The sequence below is a fragment of the Manis javanica genome, chromosome 2 (assembly GCF_040802235.1).
Source record: "Manis javanica isolate MJ-LG chromosome 2, MJ_LKY, whole genome shotgun sequence".
Classification (NCBI taxonomy): domain Eukaryota; kingdom Metazoa; phylum Chordata; class Mammalia; order Pholidota; family Manidae; genus Manis; species Manis javanica.
This window is the reverse complement of record NC_133157.1, coordinates 146,995,109-147,016,699: the sequence shown is the minus strand read 5'-3', so window position 1 is coordinate 147,016,699 and position 21,591 is coordinate 146,995,109. Positions and strand designations below refer to the sequence as shown.

Below are 21,591 nucleotides of genomic sequence, written 5' to 3'. Positions count from 1 at the left end.
CTAACCAGCGGGCTGTTTTTTTCTCCCCACAGGTGCTCCCAGTGACCAGAGCAGCGGAACTTCTTCCCCTCTCTGTGACAGTGGCTTACACCTCAACTACCATCCCAACAATACAGTAAGATGAGCCACAGTTCAGATTAGTAAGGATGTAAAACAAAGAAAGCCTAAGAGAACATATATAGTTGTAGTGTGCAAAACTGCCCTTAATCCTGGTTTCTCAGATATATTTGAAATTTTTGGTTGCTTCATCATTTGAGTATTACGATAAAGCCAGGAAGGAAAAAATAAGTAGGTCAGGTTTTTTTTTATATCATTTTTCTCCTCTCATATCTATATTTAGCCCTTTGTAAGCTATAGAGACTTTTGAGAGGTCACATACAATGTCATATAATCATTTTGTAACATTGCATATTCCATGTAATTTCATGCTCTAAATGATTTGACATTACTTTTATCATTTTTCTTTCAAAATCAGATGGTTTAAAGTAGCAATTTAATGTGCTACTTGTTAGCAATTTCTTAGCAATCTTCTTGCTAAGGTTTCTAGCAATTGTCAAGTATACCAAGGAATTAATGCAAAGTGAGGATATCTAACCTTCTCATTATGTCAAAATGTAATGAATATTAAATTATACAGGTATTTCATAATTGATAAAGTTGGCATGCTCATTTTCTATATGTTTTATAAATATTCAATTATCTTTTTCATTTGGATTTTAGAGTAAACAAGTTTTTTTTTTTAATAAATATCTTCTCCTATGAAACCCCTTGTATTTTACCCTTCAAAATGTTCCCACACTTAAGGACAAAACAGTTCTCTCTGGTCATATGTTAAGCCTAACAGTTGTCCCCTGTGCTCACAAATGTGAAGAGCAGCAGAGCTGGCTTTAAGTAGAATTTTATTTTTCTCTTCTACAAACTAGTATATATGAGACATATAGTTTTTTCTGACTTGTATGATTCATCCTCCAGTTGAAATTCTTGACCTAATTGTGTATTTTACTTCAAATGCTGCACTTGAACATCTTCAGGCCTGCATGGCCTTCATTGCTCCACTTCTGTCCCTCACCTTGTGCCGCAGATCCCCCAGACCAAGTAACCTGTACAGCGTAAGCCAACCACCTGGGTGTATTTCATCTGGCCGCCTTCTTTTCGTTGCCAGAGAAATAATTGTCATTATAGAGGATGTTTAAAGCACTGATCTTCAGAAGATGGCAAGATCCTAATGACTGAATTAGTGCTGCCCTCAGCTTCCTTCTCAATTCTACAATCTTCTTACAGGCTCCGACCAGATCTTCACCTCTTATGTTAGCAATGGCTTTTCTCACCTTTCTCCTTGCAATGTAGATGCTTTGATACTTTTGATGCCCCTCCGGTGTCTTTGCTGGGCTGGTGCCTCTGCCTTCAGCTGCTGAGTGTGGCCACCCCATCCCCAGCTGCCCCTCCCTTAAGGAGCTTCTGCCTGAGACTCAGGACCCACGTGCCTCCCCTGCAGTGGCTGCAGCCAAGAACTTGATGGAATGGAAAGGCAGACCCCCCCCAAGGCAGGGCCTTGGCAGATGGCACAGAGCCTCCCATAGGTCTATCTCACTCGCCAGGTTGCTCCTGCCTCATTTATTGCTTCCCTCGTCCCCATAGGTTTCTCCTGAGAACTCTCCCTCCACATGTTACTCACACAAGAATCCCCATCTCACCTCTGCTCCTAAGACAAGAAGGAAGAGCTAATTTCTGTGAGAGTGTTTGGTAACATTTTTATTCTAATTCTCATCCTTGCACTCTTTGTAATAATAATTAGTAGAGAAGTCAGAGTAGAGGTCTATGAGTAAGAAGAACTCACATTTGTTTTTAACTCATTCCATTGACATACACAAAAACACCTATGTAATTGATTTATGAATTGTGTCTCTGTGTGTTTGCTTGATATAATGTCCTCTTTCAGAAAGACATAGTTAAAGCAAGAAAATCACTCAGTAATTCTGTACAAGACTGTTCTACATAAATCCAGCCATATAAAATTTTAACCAATTATTCATACATTTTTCTTACTGGAGTTATGTCTTTCTATTTTTAAGAGAAACATTTTATTTCCTTTTTTAGCATGAAGATTGAACATTCTTTTGACTTGCTGAAGATATCTAAGTCCAAGGGAATTAATGATACTTATGATTATAGAGAATAAGATCCATGATGTAAGAAAATTCAAATAAAGCACATTAAAAATAAGAAAATAATCTCAATGCATTTTAATTAAATGAGTATTTACTGAGAACCTACTCTGTAGAAATACTCCTCTAGGTACCATGGAGAAAAGTTAATTAAGGTTCCTGACTCAAAAAATTTAAAATTCAGATCTACAGACAAATGCATAAAGTGAACTGTAAGTAATACAAGTAGGATAGGAACACTGGATACCAGGATACCAACATTCTAATACTGGAGAAAAGGGCTGCTAGAGACTTTGAACATATGACTTGATTGAGGGACCATGAACAAAATATTGGCCCTGTCACCCATAGGGGAAAGTCTTTGGTCCTGATGGGGTCGCACAGACTCCCACAGATGGCGCTGTTCTCTTTCTCTTCCTATCTTGAGTAGGCTCTGATGAGGTGGAGAGTGGAGGACATTTCTACTCACAAGTTTGTAAAATTAGGAGCAAAGGCATGTTTTCTTCTGACCTATCACTAAGTAACAAAGAACAGTGGGAACCTGGAAGGAAGTATGCATTGTGACACATATTTTCCAAAGAATATGTGCATATTATAGAAAGTCTCCTTCAGAGAAACATTCAGTCCCCTAATCTATGTCTAAATCCTGAGTTCTCTCCTGGACCCAGGAAACTCCATTTTTTAATACCTATGCCTCAGTTATTCTCTGAAGCCAATTTTGAGTAAAGTAGGCACTATTTTAGTTTTCTGAAACAGCATTTTAAACATATGGGAAAATAATTCATATTAACATCACTCCACTGTCTTGTATAAAAATATAGTCTATCTTTCTAAGGACTTGAGATCACCAAATTTTAGGGTATATGAATATCTGGTTTCCCAGCCAAGGAGAAAAGGAATTTGCTTTGTGCTCACTGGGAGACTTACATTCAGATAATCAGCTAGCCAGATTCTGAGAAACATTTTTCCTAAGTGTATAACTTCAATGAATACTTTCTATGCCAGGTCCTCAACAAAATTTACATTAGTATTTTGCCCTGTATGCAATTCTATTTTGGTAACATGATTGTTCTTGAAGTTATTGTGTGACAGTATACCTTGAAATGTGTTAAGTCTTGGGAAAAGAGTCTGTTTTAAAGCAGAGACTATGTAAATGCTATCTTTCCCATTCATTTATTAATATTGTAGGAAACAACGTTTTTGGCATCAAGGAACAAATTTCTTGGAAAATAGCTGTTGAGGGCCTTAAAACCATAAAAATCATTATGTTCTTAGATCATCTTTTTTCCATTTAAAAATAACTCTAGGACTATTACAGAAAGAAGACTAGAAAGCAAATTTATATTCTATTTTCATAATTCAAATAAATAAGGATAACCTTCAAAGGATACTAGGTATTCCACTGTAAATAGCATATCTGTAAAGTGAAATACATTAAGCTGGATCAGTTCAGAAGCTGAAAGTGATGTTTTATAACTCTGATACACAAAGACATCAAGCTGAGATGCTATCTTAGAGGAATGTCAAAGATCACAGGTGTTTCCATATCAGCCAGTCTATAAAGTCTGTAAAATACAATTTGTAAAACATCATACTCTCCAATGTTCCATTGCCCATGTCTTTAATATTCTTTTACATTTTCTATCCCATTTCTTTATAGAACGTATAAAGTAAGGGGAACTCTCTGTGCTTTTCAAGACAGATCAGGAAACATCTTTAAATAATTTGCCTAAAATTACATAGTGAAATTGTGAAATATTCAAGAGAGAGCTCTCAGTTATTCTTTGCATGTTTTTGCCTCCGATCATGACTGTTTAATGTTGTGTTATGATAGGTCCCTGGAATCAGAAAGATGTAGGTCTGAGTGCCCCAGGCACTATCATTTGCAGGCTGGATGACCTGGGTAAATTCTCTACTGTACACCTCTGCAGAAGCCCCTGGGCCCTGGATCCTGTGAGCAAGTTCCTCCTGTAGCTGACATGGGCTTGGTTATAGGGCAGCTTGGTGAGACCTGGGCACTTAGACACCCTGTGGTCAGTTCTGTTCCCTCCGTAGGAACCTAGTCTGTTAACCCCAGTGTCCTTGTCACACAGGATTATTGTTTCTTCATGGCTTTCATGCAGAAAAGGTGGGGAAGCAATAACTTAATGCTTCTTAAAGAGCATTATGTTTTTCCTTTGTTAGAAGAGCCTTATGATAGCCTTATTTCTGGAGATAGGCACAGTATGGCACAAAGAGTTTAAATAACTTGCTGCTAGGTGGAAGGATTAGTTCACTGGGAAAGGTGGATCTTGAGCCCACGTGATCTGATTCTGATTCAGAGCCTGAGCCCTTACCACCCTTTGTACTGCCACCCAGCTGACCCCATGTCACATGCTGACCATCTATAACATGAAAACCAAGAGAAACATAAACATGGAACTAGGTTGTGCCTTTGTAATTACCAGATAAGCATTAAAAAAAACGGTCTTGTGTCAAACGATAGGTGTCTTAGAGGCTAATTACCACTGGAGGGCCCCACTGAGCAGTCTTCACCAGGTCACCCTTCTGGGTATTCTAAACTAATCCCAGAATTTAGCAGGTTTTTACTAGCACAAGTGGTGACAAATAACACAGTGTCAAAGAACACTCAACCTTTTGTGAAAATAATGGAAGTTTTTTTTTCTCCCAAGCAATTTTGAAGGAATTAATACCTGAAAGAGAAGGCTAATATTTCAACTAACAGGGTTTCAACATCTAGACTAAAATAGGACCTTCTTTGACATCGTCACTCAAAAATTAAAGAATCTATAAATTAGGAAAAAGTCAGTGCCAACAGTTCCCAGATCAAATTGAGCCTTGGAATCCTTATACCCTGGGCTGTCACAAATGTCCACACAAATACAGGTACTGGTCCCAGGAAGAAATTTCAACTGTGAAGCTGATAACAATGAAAGAAGCATACATCGTCATCAAGTGAAAGCTCATATTTTATTCAAATATATGTTTTCTCTATACATGAGGGAAAAACCCCACACTTCTAGTGAAACTTAAAATACATGTAATTTTAAACCAGCAGTAGTTAATTCAACATAACATGAAAACAATATGAGAAAAGACAAATATTTAATTAACATGAAAACCAAGGACATGCATTTCCTTCAGTACTTTTTAAAAGTTGTTGTATAAGAATACTCATTCTACCTTAAAGTATGTACAAGTTACTGATAAATTACAAAAACTTATACCAGTGTTTAGTGCTGAGCAGATACTCAGGAAATTTTGGCTAATTGAATGGACTACAACCCATTTTGTTTTTGTCACTCACTAATTCATTGCCATTTCATCTGGCCCATCTGTCCTGTTCTTCAGTGAATTAGGTGCTGTCATACCTTATTTTTCCTTCTTTCTCCCCTCCCCACATTTTTCATATGCTTTCACTACCCTTTTTAACCTCACTTTTCTTATAGAATTCCATTACTAAAGAAGTCAACAAGTACAACTGTATGCTGATGCGCATGGATTTCTTGTGGTATTCTATAAATGCCTTCTGAGTATCTAGGGGATAAAATATCCCCCAAATGAAAAGGATTGTGACACAGAAACTTAAACTACAGAAACTTTAAATAAAACACACACACACAAGAAAGAAAGAAAACACTACCAATGTTTGTATCTTTTCAGGACACATTGTCATGTTCCTCATGGCCAGCGTCTCCGGGCCTGCGATGGGAGAAGCGGTGGTGCGACCTGAGGCTGATCCCCCTGCTGCACTCGCGCCTCTCTCAGTATGTGCCTGGGACGGATTTGTGTCGGTGAGTTTGTGTTACTGTGTTCTGACTGTCTGCTGATGGAAAATGAGACCTACAGTCAAACTTATAACTTGAGTGTAATGATTATGATTCCTACCTTCAGCACATCTCTATTAGTAGGAGGAAGAACTACAAAAGAGTTAGAATACAGTAAGCCGCTTACAAATCTGACGGTGAACATCCTTAGCTAAAACCCAGCCTCTATTCCTAAATTATCATAATGGATTCAGTGCTGGTTTTATTGTTTTGTTTTTTATTTCGTGTGTTAGTTCAGTAAGTTGTTTTTCTCTCAAGGAAATGGTAGATTTCAGTGAAATAGCAAAATTTATTTTCTCATAGTTGATAGACTCAATTTTTCTCTTTTTATCCTGGTCAGTTTTACTAAGGGATTATAAATTTTATCAGTTTGTTTTTTCAAAGGACTAATTTTGGACTTTGTTGAAGCTCTTCATATGTGCATACATTACAAATCATGAGTTTCTGTTTCTTGTTTCCATTCCTTAAATTCTCTGGCTTGACTTTTTGTACTTAGAGTTTTTTGAGATGGAAGTTCTAGGGGTCCAGAAATGTTTCTGTAAAGCGTTTTAGGCTCTGCAGGCCCTAATGTCTCTGCCAGAACTATTGAACTATTGAACTCTGCTTTTGTATCTTGAAAACAGGCATAGACAATGTATAAATGAATGTGCAGGACTCTTTTCTAATAATAATTTATGAAACAGGCTGAATTTGGCCCATAGACAATAGTTTGTCAAGCCCTAGTTTGGTCATTAATTTTTCAGACTTTCTTTCCTAATATATGTAATCAGAGCTACATATTTCCATCAAAGTCTGCTTTAGCAGTACCCACAGTTTTACTATTACATCTTGATTTATTTATAGAATTTTTGAGTATTTCACTGTGTATAGTTTTACAAAGGAAGTGGTTGCTCTAGCTACTACAATATGTGTACATATCTTATCACGCTACTGTTGTTAATGACTTACCACTTTGAATGAAATACAGAAACATTATTTCCATTTAGGCCCTTTTATCTTGTCCACCTGGTAAATGAAATTATTTTAATTTCCTATATATACATCAAGAATTGTATCAAGTGGTATTATGATTTATGATTCAATCATCAGAAGTGGTTTAAAAAGCTCATAGAAAGAACAATAATCTATTATATTTAACCCAAGGCTTTCATAGCCCAACATTCTTTCTTCTCGAAGTTCCAAGCCTTCTGTTAACATTTCTATTCTATTTAGAGGATATATTTTAGCCATTCTTTAAAGGTGAATTTGCTAATATCAAATTCTCTTGGTTTTCCTTTGTCTGAGAATATCTTTATTTTATTCTTAAGGATCATTTTCCTGGATATAGAATTTGGAGTTGACAGTTCTTTTCTTGTGCCTGAAAAATATTGTCCCACTGCCTTTGAATCTCCACACTCACTCATAAAAAAAACGTTTTGCTTTGTTTTGTTTTGTTTTAATTTTCTTCCCTTCTTTAGTTTTCAGAAGTTTAATTATGCTGTTCCTTGGCACGGATTTCTTTGGATTTATTCTCCCTGGGCTTCACTTAGCTTCTTAAATCTAAAAGTTTATGACTTTCACCAAATGACGGAAGTTTTTGGCCACTGTGCTTTCAAATACTTTGCCAATACATTCTTTCTTCTCTTCTTCTGGCACTTTGTTGATACAAATGCTGGCATTTGTATTCTTGTTCCACAGATCCCTGAAAATGTATTCTTTTTTTAAAAACCACTTTTCTGTCTGTTATGCAGACAGTAAGTTATATTGATCTGTCTTCAAGATTTTTTATTCTAGCGTCTGTCATTTCTACTCTGCCACTGAGCCCATTCAGCATTTTACTTTTTTTGTTGTTGATGTGTTTTTCAGTTCTATCATGTCCACTTGGTTCTCTTTTATAACCTGTCTTTATATTTTTTGCTAAAAATTCTCTTTTTTTCATTTGTTTTAAGAGCATTTGTAATTACTTGAAGTATTTTTATGATGGCAACTTAAAATCTTCATCAGACAATCTCAGTACCTTGTTCTCCTCAGCACTGGTGTCTTTGGATTGTCTCCTCTCTTTCAAGTTGGCATTGGTAAAATAAGTGACTTTTTAAATTTCCTTTTGGACTTTCTGGATATTAAATTACAGGACTCTGGGTTGTAATCTTCTTTTCTTAGCAGGCAATCCCTTTGTGGAGGTGAAGTGTGAGACTGGATGGGTGTGTGTGTCAAGTTGCCTGCTGACACCATCCCAGAAGCAGTGGAATGCCCACTGACACTGCCTCTCGGCAGATGGCTAGGGTGTAAGGTGGCCCACCTCTCAGGCCCACCTACCGAATCCTGGTGGCAGGCAGAGGCCAGCTCCATCACCTCAGGGCCTTTGAATGGGGTGTCAGCTCGGTTCCCTGCTGCCTCCTGGAGGGTGGATGGGCAGGGCTGATGCCCACTGCTTTGTTGTTACAGGAGGTGGTAGAAGCTCAGTTTTCCATGGCGAGATCCTGCTTACGGGGGGTGGAGTGTGGAGGGAGAACTGGAGGCAACCAGCCACACCTGTCACCCCCTTACTCCTCCTTGGTGAGGACAGTGGGTAGACGCTGAACTCCCTGCTCCGCCGTGGCGGTCAGCACGGGCGAGGCAGAGCACTGACCAGCCCCACTTCCTACCACCTCCCTCAGCCTCATTGCTGGGGTTGGGTACGGAGGCTCAGCTCTCTCCTGGACCCCGCTGACTCTATCCTGGGTAGAACTGGAGTGCTGCCTGCTTCTTTCAGGTAGGGGATAGAAGATCAGCTTCCTGCGTGGCCCTTCAAACACCACCAGGTGGTGGAATCAGGATGGGTGGGAGACCAGTTCCCCATTCAGCTTGCTGAAACCTTAGGGAGAGGGACAGTGATTCCATTGACATTTGATGGGACTAGAGAAAGTTGTCAAAAAGGTCAAATACTTTTAGACTACTGATTTCCTAGGCCTTTAGCAAGGTAGAATGGGTTTTCTATGGAGCCTTGTTTTGTCTTGCTATTGGTGGTCCTGGGATTGGAGGCTTCTAGAACACTGCCTAAGATACTTCGGAGGCAGGCAGAAAACCCAGGGCACTTGCTACTTTGTCATTTCTTAAGTCCAAAGTCCCTAGGCAATCAACATTATTATCTTACCCTTCAGGGACGGCCTGTTTTTGTTGTTGGGTTATGTCCAAGGTTCTTTAGTTGTATGAGGGAGAATTTGGGAGGAACGGGGCTAGAACTGGGCTAAAATTGGGTATCCATAAGAACAGATATTAACATCTTTTTTTAGTATTCATTTAAGGATATTTTCTAATTTGGGTTATAATTACTTATTTGACACAAAGACTATTTAAAAGTGAATTGCAAAGTTTCAGAATATTTTTGGATTTTCTAATTATCTCTTCTGTTACTAAGGACAGTTTCATGCTGAACGATTTAAATCCTTTGATTGTTGAGATTTAATTTGATCCAGTATATGAATAACTGGCAAATGTTATATATGCATTTGAAAGACTGCATTGCCATTTTCCTTTAGTGCAGTGTTCTATATATTTATATAAAAAGGTCATATTTCTCATTAAGGGGTTCAGATCCTCTTCATCACCAATGATATTTTTGCCTGATAATTTTATCAGATATTGAAAGGTGTATTAATATCTCCCACTATGATGGCTGTATCTATTTTGTGATACTCCTTTTAGTGTGTCAGTATTTGCTGTATATATATATATATAATTCTGCATTCTTAGACACAAGCTGATTTAGAATTTTTATAACCTCTGATGCATGACCTTTTATCATTATGAAATGTTCTGTAGTTTGGAATTGCTTCTTGCCTTCAAGAATTGCACATGATATCTATTGGTTAATATTTACATTGTATATTTTATCCATTTATTTTCAACTTTTCTTTGTCCTACTTCTATAAAATGTGTCTCTTCAGAGCTGTATATATATTTGGTTTTTTTTCCTTCTTTTATCCAAAGTAACAATCTTAGTCTTTTAATTGGATCATTAATTCTAGTAAATTTTAATGTAATTACTGGTATATTTGGGACTATATCTGATGTTCTAGTATTTATTCTCTATTCAGTACTCTACCTTTTTTATGATTAAATGTTTTATCTCTATGTAACTGTAGATTCTCATATAGTTGTAAAAAATACTACAGAGAGATTCCATTGACCCTTTATCCATTTTCCCAGGGGGTATCACCATGCAAAACTACAATACAATGCCACATTCAGGAAACTGATGTTGTTAAATCTACTACTCATTCAGATTTCACATGTGTGAGTGTGTGTGTGCGTGTGTTCAGTTCTACAGAACTTTGTCGCACGTTCGTTTCCTGTGTCCACTAACACAGCCACGATGCGCAGTTCCATCCTCACAAAGACCTCCTGTTGCCCTTCCATAGCCATGGCCTACCATGTCCCCAACCTGTGACAACAGACTGATCTGTTCTTCTTGGCAATTTGGTCATTTTAAGAATGTTATACAAATGGACACCTACATCATGTAACCTCATAGGATTGCATTCTCTCACTCAGCATAATTCTCTGCTAAACCTTCCAAGGTGTTGCATTTTCCAGTTCATTTTTATTTCTGATATTGTTCCATTGTATAGACGTAGCACATTTTAAAAATTTGCCCTTTGAAAGACATTTGGGTTGTTCCAGTTTTGGGCTATTCTAAATATTTATGCATACATTATTGTGTCGACATACATTCATTTCTTTGGGCAAGTGCTCAAGAGCTTAATTACTGAGTTGTCTGATAATAGCACATTTAATTTTTAAAGAAACAAGTAAACTGTTCTTAGAGTGGCTGTATAATTTTACAGTCCCAACAGCAGTGTATAAATGATCCAGTTTCTGTATATTTTTGCCAGTATTTGGTGTGTTGTTGCTATCTTTTATTTTAGCATTGTGATAGGTATGTAGCAATATAAGACTGTGACCTGAATTTGCATATCCTAATGTATTGAACATCTTTTCATGTGCTTATTTGTCACATGAAATCTTTGGTGAAATGTCTCTTTGTCTCTTGATCATTTTGTGATTGACTTTTTGTTTTTTATTTACTGTTGAGCTTTGAATTTTGTATATTTCAAGAAAATGTCCTTTTGTCTCAACACACCAGTTTTTTATATTCTCCTTTTTTTAAAACTTTTTATGATAGTTGAATGATTTTATTGTTAAATATTCCTTCTATAATATTGCTACATATACATTCTTTTATTCTGGTTATTGCCTAAATATTACTCCTTATGTCTCAGCCCTTTCAGACTGCTATAACAAAATAACACAGTCTGAGTGGATAAACAACAGTAATTTACTTCATAGTTCTTGATGCTAGAAGATCAAGGCACCAGCACAGTCAAACTCTTTGATGAGGACTGTCTTCCTGAGTCATATCTACTGTCTTCTCCCTGTGTCCTCACAGGGTGGAAGGGGCCAGGTTCTCCCTGAGGTCTCTCTAATAAAATAGTAATCCCATTCATTAGAGCTCTACGCTCATGGCTTAAGCATCTCTCAAAGGCCCCACCTCCTACTACCATCACACTGGTGTTTATGCTGTCTACATATGAATCTGAGGGGGACACAAACATTAAGACCATAACACCATATACACATGATTTATTACAGTTTAATATAATTTATTGATTTTACTTCTTACAACAAAGCTAGAGACTTAGAACACTTTAATTTCTTTTCTGTCTGGGTGTATTTCTGATATGATTAGAATTATATATATTTAAAAATTCATCAAGATGTATATTCTTTTCACATAAGTATTTATTTAAATGTATCTTCTCTTTCTCTTTATTTCTTTCTTTTGGTTCTATTTTCCATCCTCCTTAAGAACTCTCTGGATATTTCCATTAATGATATTTTCTTAAAACATGTATGTTTGTGTTTTGTTTTGCTTTTACTTAAAAAAAAATTATGCAGATACATAATGCAAAAGTCTTTAGCTAAGTCAGTTTATGATAAAAAAGAAATCCTTTGCGTTTGTCCAAATGACTATACATTTTTATTTTTATGACATCTCAACACATCAACAACTTTTATCGATTGAATTAATTACACTAAATAAATATTACAGTAATAAGAAGTTATAAGTATAGCACTGCTCAGAGTGGACTGCATAGCAATTCAGAGTCGAGAGCTAATTTATTGTGCACTTGTTCATTCAATAAACAATGATTTAATATCTATAATTGGAAGGCATTGTGTTTGGTTCTTTCCCTGAAGGAACTCACAGGGCAGTGAGGGAAAAAAAAGGAAAGTATAAATTACTAATTCATGAGGACAAATACAGAAAATTGTTTACTTGGTTCCAAATCGAGGATTTTACTTGGTAGTGGGTTTTGCCCAAGGCCCATGATTTTAATTTCAATGATTTAATACTTCTCATATGGAATTCCAACAGAGCTGTTACAGTCATATACTATTCTGCATATATAAATTAAAGCATCACAGTATTTTTTTTTTAGTGTGAGATAGTTTATGTTCATCATATGGCACTGACCGTGATTTAGAAATATGTATTTCAATGCTGAAGGGTTATAATGCTGCAGGACATTACAGTGTCAGGGTATTAGAATGGGGCATAGAAGTTGGGGGGACTTTGACTGTTTTTTTTTATTTCTAAGCTTCATTTTCCTTATGTAGAAAAAAAGGATATGAGGATGTCTATTGTTGAGTGTATAATATATATATATATATAATTATAAATATGTATTATATATGTGTGTGTGTGTGTGTGTGTGTGTGTGTGTGTATTTTAGTTTTAGAAACATCGTTATTTATCTCTGTATGTCCAGTGGTTATCAGGCTTTATGGCCCAAAAGCACCCAATAAATATTAATTAAATGAGTTTTTTTGAGGCAGAATGCCATCTCTCTGGTTCTTTTTTTGAGTAGAGTATCATCTATTGCATGCTTCTCAAGTACTCTGAAAATCAACAGTACTGAAATAAAGTCTACTGATTTGTGCTGTTATTTTGGAAAATTCCAGTGATAGCACAATTCCCAGTGCCCTTCCAAGAGTGCTTAGCCTTTTTCTGCTGAGGTGTGAGGATATGTGGGCAGCTATGGATGAAGTTTCACATCTGAACAGTATGAAAGAGTGGTGGCTGTGAAAAATGTGCTGTTATCAAGAGTCTTATCAAAAGGGTGTCTAATGACAGAACAGACTATGACCCTGGCTTATAATAAGTACTCAATTTTTGTTGCTCATTGAAGGATTGGACTTTTAGGAATGTATATTTTACAGGATCTGAGGAGGAAGCAGAATCAGTGATTGTATGAAATAGGAAGAAACAAGTAAGTAGGAAAAGGCACTGACCCTGACCGGAGACACCAGGGTTGTAAGGGCAGAAGAGGGCTTGATCAGATCAACTACAGAAAAGAAATACCGAGAGGACTGAGAAAGTGGTTAGTTTTGAGGTGAATTTGGGTAGAGTAATTGCTGCAGTGAATTAGCTGAGAAATGTTTTGCTGCAAGGATCCTGGCAGGAAAGAAAAGGAAACCAAGTGTAGGAACCTGCTACTTGTAATGTGATGGGACAGAAGGGACGCCACATTCAAGGCACATCACGCCACGGGTGTGGAGGGGAAGGAGAGGCCAGGGGAGGAGCAGCTTCCCTTCATGGGGGTCCTACACCCTGGCTCTTCCATCTCTGTCTTCTTACATGTGGTCCAAGCATGCAGCTCCTGAGTGGGTCAACTGATTGGTGTTTTCCATTTACTCAGTAGGCCAGTAAGTCCACAAGGCCTGTGCTCCATGTAAACCAAGAACAGTCAATATTTTCAAAAAAATATTTAATTATACAGCATTAAACCCTACTTGGCTTCACCTACTCCACAATCTGTGGCAAGTGTGTCTTTTTCTAGCATGGTCTTCATATATACTCTGCCTGTTCCACATTGTTGTATCACAGACTAGCTCCCTTACATGGAGGACAAGGAGAGGCCAAAGAAAGGGGAAGACCACTCTAGTTGGTAGATGGCAGATGGAATAAGCAAGGGAACTTATTCACAAGGCTCGTCTTGGGTAGTCACAAGACCAGTAGATGTCTGCCCCCACCTGCCAGAATCTTAACGTTTATGGAGAGGCCTTACCTGGGCTCAGTCACATATACCGTCCAGATGGTCTCAGCACCGCCTTCCTCTCTCAGGGCTGCATCCTTGCAACAGCTCCCACTCTGTCCTATTTTGGAGGACAGACAGCTTTTCTCATTAGAGACATTCAGTGCTCTATAAAGACAGGCTTTGTCAGCTGTCATTCAAAGCTTGTTGGGTGAGGTTAGTAAGGAGTTCTATGTGCACTGTTATGTCCTCCAGGCCAAAGGAGGGGACAAACATGGTGGCCAAATGATTTTACCAGTGAAAAACAGAATGTGCCCACATAGCCTTGAGGAGAGGGAGTTTGGCAGCTTTAAGAACCTCACCTGGTTATCCATACCACACATGTTGGCCAGGGAAGAAAGCAATGTCCAATGTAAGGAGATGGAGTAAGTAGGTGTGGGATACGCCAGCTAGTCCCCCACCTTCTACCTTCTTCAATGGTACATGTTCCATCCCAGGTATAATGCCTTTCCATGGGTCTTGCTTGCAGCAGGACAATGGGATCCCAGTGGAGACTGACTAATTCCCCTCACCCAGGGGTGTGATGTAACTCACCATCGGGTGGGACAACCCCCTGCACATTCTAGCAGATAATTCCTTTCCAGCCATGGTGGAGCTTGATGCTCTCAACAGCATAGCATGTGGGTCCACAGTGAGAGCTGGGGCGGTGGCTGTTTTCCACAGTCTCCATGTCTTTACAGTACTGGGTATTTTGGTAGTGTCCCCAGTCTGGCATGTGGAACAATGAACCCTGCTTGTTGATCATTCAAATGTGTCAAGGCCTGGGGCATTACTTCAGTTTTCCTGAGCAAGGTGGTTTTACCTGTCAGTAACTTAATCTGCTGTTTCAGTATTATTCCATTCTTCCTTTCCACTAACCCTGCTGCTTGTGGGTCATAGGGGAAATGGAATCTCCATTCAACATTATGTGCTTTTTCCCAGTATTGCTCATCATGATCTCCGAAATATGATCCCTGGTCATTGTCTATTTGACAAAAGTATCCATACATGGTGTTTAGCTTCTCTAATCCCCTGTGACAGCAGCCTAGTTTGCTCAGAAACAAAAAAAGCTTGGTTAGGCTAGATGTAGTGTCCACACAGACCAAAACATAGAACCCTCTCGGGGAGGAAGGCGGTCAATATAAGTGATTTGCTAATCCCTTACCAGTTAGGAATGGCAGTGAATGGCCGAACTCTTTGGCAGCTGCCCTGGGTATTGTTTAGCACACACATAACATGATGTTACTGAATTAACCAAGTCATTTGTACTTCAAGGGTAATCTGGCATCCTGGGCAATATGCCATCCCACCCAGACACATAGTGGTTGCTCTTGCTGTCCACCCCATCAGCTGTATCTATGGAACGGTCCGTTGTTAGGCCTCATTCCTGGACTAGAGTATAAGCTTCGTAATTGTCTGAGTGTGCCAGGGAACAGAAGACAGTGAGGGTGCCTCAAGTGCTTACAGGCAAACCCAAATGTCTTTCTACCTATCCTGACTCGACAAGGACTTATTTGTGATCATCCACTGCTCAGCTTCCCATTCCAAGCCTGGGTTCCTTCCTGTAGGACATCCCAAGTGTGCATACAAAGGGTTAACAGCCAGGGCTCCTAAGGGATCAGCAGCTAGACTCCTCTGAGTTCAGCCCACTGCCCACTGTAGGTTGTTCCTCTTTCCAGCCTTGGGTATACGAGGAATTAGCAGGAATTTTCCCCAGAACCCTCTTTACAGGACATAGGGGCTGCCATAGGAATAGGGGTGGGGGCAGCTGGAGCATCTCCATGCTCTACAAGGCCTCATAGCATCTGCATTTCTAGAGACAGTGGCTCTGGACAGGGTACTCCCCTGCTGCAGGAGGGAGATGCCACGTAGTCAAAATGTGGGTTGGAGTCAACCCACCTATTAACCCACCCCTTGATAGGAAGGTAAAATATTATTGTGATATGATGCTCCTTCCTGAAAGGCTATATCTGAAGTGCTATATACACTGAAGAAGTGATTGCTCTATGGGGGTATATCACATTTCCATTCCCTTCTAGAGCTGGGACCAAAATCCAGGGGTGTTCTCTCCTTTGCTTGTCTCAGCCATACCTTCTGGAGTCATGGACACATCTAACTCGAATGGGAGCCCTGCTTGGGAAATGCTCAGAGCACTCATCTGTGTTCCTAGTATCTTTGTCTTCTCAAAGGCCATTTGCTGCTCTAATCCCACTCCCATATATATCCTTTCTTTACCAAGCAGTGTAAGGAGCAAAGAAATTGTGCCGGATGGGGAATAGAAGTCCTCCAAAACCCCCAAGTCCCTACAAAGGCTTACACCTCTTTCACCTTCTTAGGGGGTTGGATAGGCTTGTACCTCATCAATCACTGCTTCTATAATGACTAACACCTCACCCAGACAGACTCCCAGACTCCTTATGGCAGCGTCTGGACCTTTAATTTTCTGTGGATGCACTGCCCATGCTCTCCATTGCAGATGCTCCAGCTAAGTCTGTAGAATGTCCTGCAGCAGAGACACATCTACACGTTAATGCTTTACCATCAGTGCAAAGGGCCCATTTACTGATGCGGGGAAAGAGAAAAAGGGGCGGATCTCAGGTCTACATCCCATGACACACTGTGGGGCTCTGCAGGTAGCCTTGGGAAGCACCTCAAAGGTCCATTGTTGCCTCTCCCAAATTGATCTTCATTATCAGAAACCTGTACTTGTCAGTCTTTCCGTGAATCTCCTTGAAAATGAGGCATTTTTACAAGAACACTTTGGCAAAAGCATCGAAGTAAAATAATAACTATCTGTAAATGGCCAAAGACTCAAAAATGGCCATAGTTAAAAATCTGATGAGAGTTTATTATACTGCAATTTACAAGGAAATTTGGCTATTTCTATGACACATTTTAAAACATGATGGATAAAACTATACAGGACATAACAGATTTTAGAAATTGCATACAAATACACCTAAAAGAAGGTTTAACATTGCATCATTTTTACTGGGGTATTATTGACATACATTATATTAGTTTTAGGTGTTCAAAATAGTGATTCAACACTTATATACATAAGAAATGATCACCGTAATGAAACTAGAAACCCTGCCACCATGCATAGTTGTTAGAACGTTATTAACTAAATTCCCTATTCTATGTGTTACATCCCCATAACTATTTACTTTATAACTAGAAGTTTATACTTTTAATCCCCTTCACCTATTTCACTCTCACTCGTGTTCATTTCAGTTTTATGTCATTTCATATTTGACCAGTTACAATACTGTCCTAACTGGTCTAAGAGGACCGCTCCCTCCACAAATCTGACCTGTATGCAGAGGTCAGCAGGGTTTCTCCGTGGACTTAAACACCCTTGCGTGACACACAAAGTCCTCTTACTCTGAGCCTGTTGCTTTTCCATGATGATATCCCACACTCCCCCTGGATGTGCCAATCCAGCCACTCCAAGTGTGTATACATTAGTCTCCACAACTTTTGCTCCGTGTGCTTGGAATGCCTCCTGTCTCTGCCTTTTCCTATTCACTCCTCACACATATAACATTTTCCTACATATCTCTTCATGTGGTATAAAATCCACAGTGAATCTAAACCCAAATTATTACCTGTGTTAATACTGAAAATTATTTATGAATTTTCATAGTGAGGTGAATATTTTTCATACCAAGGAAAACCAAGTTTGTATTTTAAATGAATAAACCTACACTGAAATTCAGCAACTTTTGAGAAATAATTTTCATTGTCAGAGTAATGATTAAGGATCCTTAGAAACATACTTAAAATATTGAGTAAGGAGTAGAAAAAATAATCTGAATTTAAAACTTCAGATCATCTAACTCTTCAATTTTGTAACTTTTTTTGGCAAATGTGTGTGTGTGTGTGTGTGTGTGTGTGTGTGTGTACTAAGAATAATAATTTTGACTGAATATCTTCAAACCATTGTAAATACTATTAAAGTTTAATGTCTCACAATTCTAAATCAATGGGTAATGGAGTCTATTGATATGGAAATTATACCATCAAGTAAGATGAAACAAATAAAATTTTTTACTATTATTATTTCCAAAGAATTACATTTTCTAAACAGTACAAATAAAAACAAAAGCACCTCAGTTCATCCCAAGTGCTCCATGAAAGAATAAGAGACATTCTTACTAAACACTTCAAACATTGCAATCAAGACCACGTTAATGGATTATTCAGAAGAAAACTGTTCAGAGCTCCAGTTATTTGTGAAAGTATTTGGATCTTGTCATTTACTCTATAAATACTTGTTAAAGCTGTAAAGCACATTATTACATTTTCCTATACGGAATGTTGAGGCACATCTAAATGGAGTAATTTGCCAGTACTCTCATTTATCCAATTGTAAAGGCAGAAATATACTCAGACTGAAATCTTTATGATCAGCCTTATTTTATAACAGGCCATATGTGACAAAGAAACTGTTCAAATACTTCACTTACATTCATGGAAGGGTTTCCATTAAATCAACCTTTGAAACAGAATGTCAAAAGTGATGTATATTCATATATAAGCCTGGGTTTAGAAAAGAATAGTCACTCAGAATTATTCCATATAGGGACTACGTAAAATATACGATTACATAGATTTCAGATTTCAAATCTATGTGTTTTAATCAGCTAAAAATATCAAGCAGTCATGATTAATTTAAGGCACAGAGGACAAATATGTTCAAGACATGCTTTAATTCATGGTACATGAAGCAAAGGTTATGATAATCAGAGAGCGGAAACAAATGTATATTACTAAACTCAAATTAGCTCTCATTTTCCATGGATGGTTGAGCTTCTGTCTGTATATTTTAAATGTCTTGCTCACTGCTGAATATCAAAATTAAAGCTTACAAAGTCATGTGAAGTTGTAATACTCTTCCTATTATACATATTTTTTGTCATAAATTCAAAAGAATGTTATTTCATAGCGACAGACAGTAGTTGTACCTCTTAGATGTTTTCATGTGTTTTTAAGATAAAACAAATAATTATATTTGAACACTTCCCTGCTATCAGTTGAAAGTGGTCAAGGATATGAAAGTAAATTTCTCAAAAACGTTAATTTGGATGCAGAGTGCCTTAGAACTGAAAGGCTTTACCGCGTGCCCGGCTCTGAGGCACAGACTGCTCTTCCGAGAAGGGAGTGGGGACACAGGCTTAATGATGACGTTGAGCCAGACATATGCTCTGTGGCTGACTTTACGGAAGTGAAAACATGTATAATATCTACAAATACCTAGTTGTAAAGCTCAGAGAAGACAGTAAGTGCATGAACTTAAAGGAAAATATATAAATGTATGCAGTTTACATAGCCTTTAAGTAATGAACTACAGAACTTCGCCATTGCTTTGTAATTCACTGGGATTTAAATATAATGTGTGCATTTTCTAAAGTGTATCCTATTGGACAACAAGGTAATTCTCAAGCATGAGGCATTCCATTTAATGTGGGGTTTCTATCTATACTTGTCCATTAAGCTTATTTCTAAAAGTGCAAGAACTTGATAAAGAAAAAAAAAGTAAATCTTTAAAGCCATAGGGAGCCACTTAAGATTCTCTAGCACTTTGGTAAACAATTTAGGATGGCATAATCTACTTTTCTCTAACAAACAATAAAAAATCAACAGAAGGCCATAGGGATATTTAGACTGGCTATTGCATTTTAAATAAAAGTTGGTTGTTAACAAAATGTATAACATTCACATAAATTTAGACCATGAAAATTCAGATTTAAAGGTGAGCAATGAATTTCTTGTCCCAAACTGTCTTTGAGAAGATGAATAAGCTGAGATTGAAAGTGGTTAAACAACTGACAAAATGCTGCCGGTTATGACATAAAGTGCTATTTATATGATGTTTAATATTTGTATGATTTTTTTAATCTTTCCAATATAAATCAGGAAATGTATTGAAAAAAAATTCAACAGGAGATGTTTGTAGCCAGACTAATAGATAAACTTCTATGTATAATTTTATGGTAAACTGGGAAAAGAACCTTTCTAAAATTTCTTACACTTCCATTTACATAATACCTCTCAAAGGTGCTCCAAATTTATCTGCATTTCAAGATTTTGTCTAATATTTGAAATTGTATGTTGTCTGGGTTCATCTTTAGTGTTCCATCTAAACACAGAAATATTCATAAAGAGAAGTAAGCAAATGTGAATTGGAAGCTGTATTCATATTGTGTGAAGGAAGAGCTATCAACAGATATTTCAAGTTGCAAATAGGTAAATGAGATGATGTTTTGATCTGATCTGTTCTGACATATCTGCAGGCAGAATGCTTTTCAAGTCATTGCTGTGGATGGGGTCTGCAGTGGGATCATTCAGTGCCTATCTGGTGAAGAATGTATTGACTGGCTACAAGCAATAGCAACTAATATTTCAAACCTCACAAAGCACAATGTAAGTAGTGATTCAAGAAATACTTGGAGTTATGCAGCCTTGGTAAATTCAGTATATATGTAATTTTGCATCAACTTTCTGGGGTTGATCTAAGAATGAGCCATTTTTTTTTCCGACATGAAAGCTATTCTGGAAAACTTACCTAAGGGCAATCATTTTATCTTGAGAGTTTAGCCTGATTTATCACTTCAAGAATACTTTCACATATACATTTCCATTCACAAACATAAACATCTACATTAGTTAAATAAGTAGAAATAAATATTTAGCATGTAATCCCTAATGTGTATATATATGTAAAGTCATTCTGGACTAAAGCAGTACTGAATTCAGAAAGCATTATTGATATTCCTTTAATGATCTTAGAATTGCAGCTGGAAATGTTTGCCGTGCTGGGAGAGGAGAGTGAAAGGAGTCAGCGTGGAGCTGGAAGCTCTCACCTGAGGCTGTGCTGGCACAAGAATAGTTAGATGTCATCGTGGGGCCCAGAAATCAAACCTTAGAGCCATGTCTACGTTGCTAGGAAAGGTTTCTCAACTTTTTCTCCTCCTGCTCTAGGCTTTTCTTCTTTCCCCAGTCTGTTTCTTTATTATCTCTATCTTCTCATTATCACTATTCTTTAATAACCAAATCAAATCGTTTCTCCCCCTTACTTCTAGGGGAAGTATAGTGTAACAAAATATGCAAAACCATAAACCATATTGAGTTTTGATGTAGGTCATTAAGGATTATTTGATATCAGTTAAAGTTAAAAATCAAATAGATTATTTGATATCTATTTTGAAAAATACTAAATATCATCTATGCCTGTGTCAAACTCTCTTCTGCCCAAAATTCTTATATGCCTTGTTGGAGCGTTTAAGAAATCCCAAGGAAAGTTCAGAGGTCTAACATGTAAATGGTCTAGCAGAAATATGTAAGTCTTTCACCAATTCATGAACATTCATGCAAATAGGTAAATGAGATGATGTTTTGATCTGATCTGTTCTGACATATCTGCAAGCAGAATGCTTTTCAAGTCATTGCTCTCCTCACATATATAACCCTCCAGACATAAACATCTTTGCTTCCAAA

At 37.7% G+C, this 21,591-nt stretch overlaps 1 long non-coding RNA gene across 1 annotated transcript in view; it reads left to right on the top strand.

The window, feature by feature from the left end:
* LOC140845281 (uncharacterized) overlaps window positions 1–21,152 on the top strand; it is a 31,182-nt gene extending 10,030 nt beyond the window's left edge. The window contains exons 2-4 of the long non-coding RNA XR_012124087.1: window positions 33–115; window positions 5,829–5,959; window positions 20,388–21,152. This is a non-coding gene — a long non-coding RNA (uncharacterized lncRNA). The remainder of the gene's footprint in view (window positions 1–32; window positions 116–5,828; window positions 5,960–20,387) is intronic.
* The last annotated feature ends 439 nt before the right edge of the window (window positions 21,153–21,591 follow it).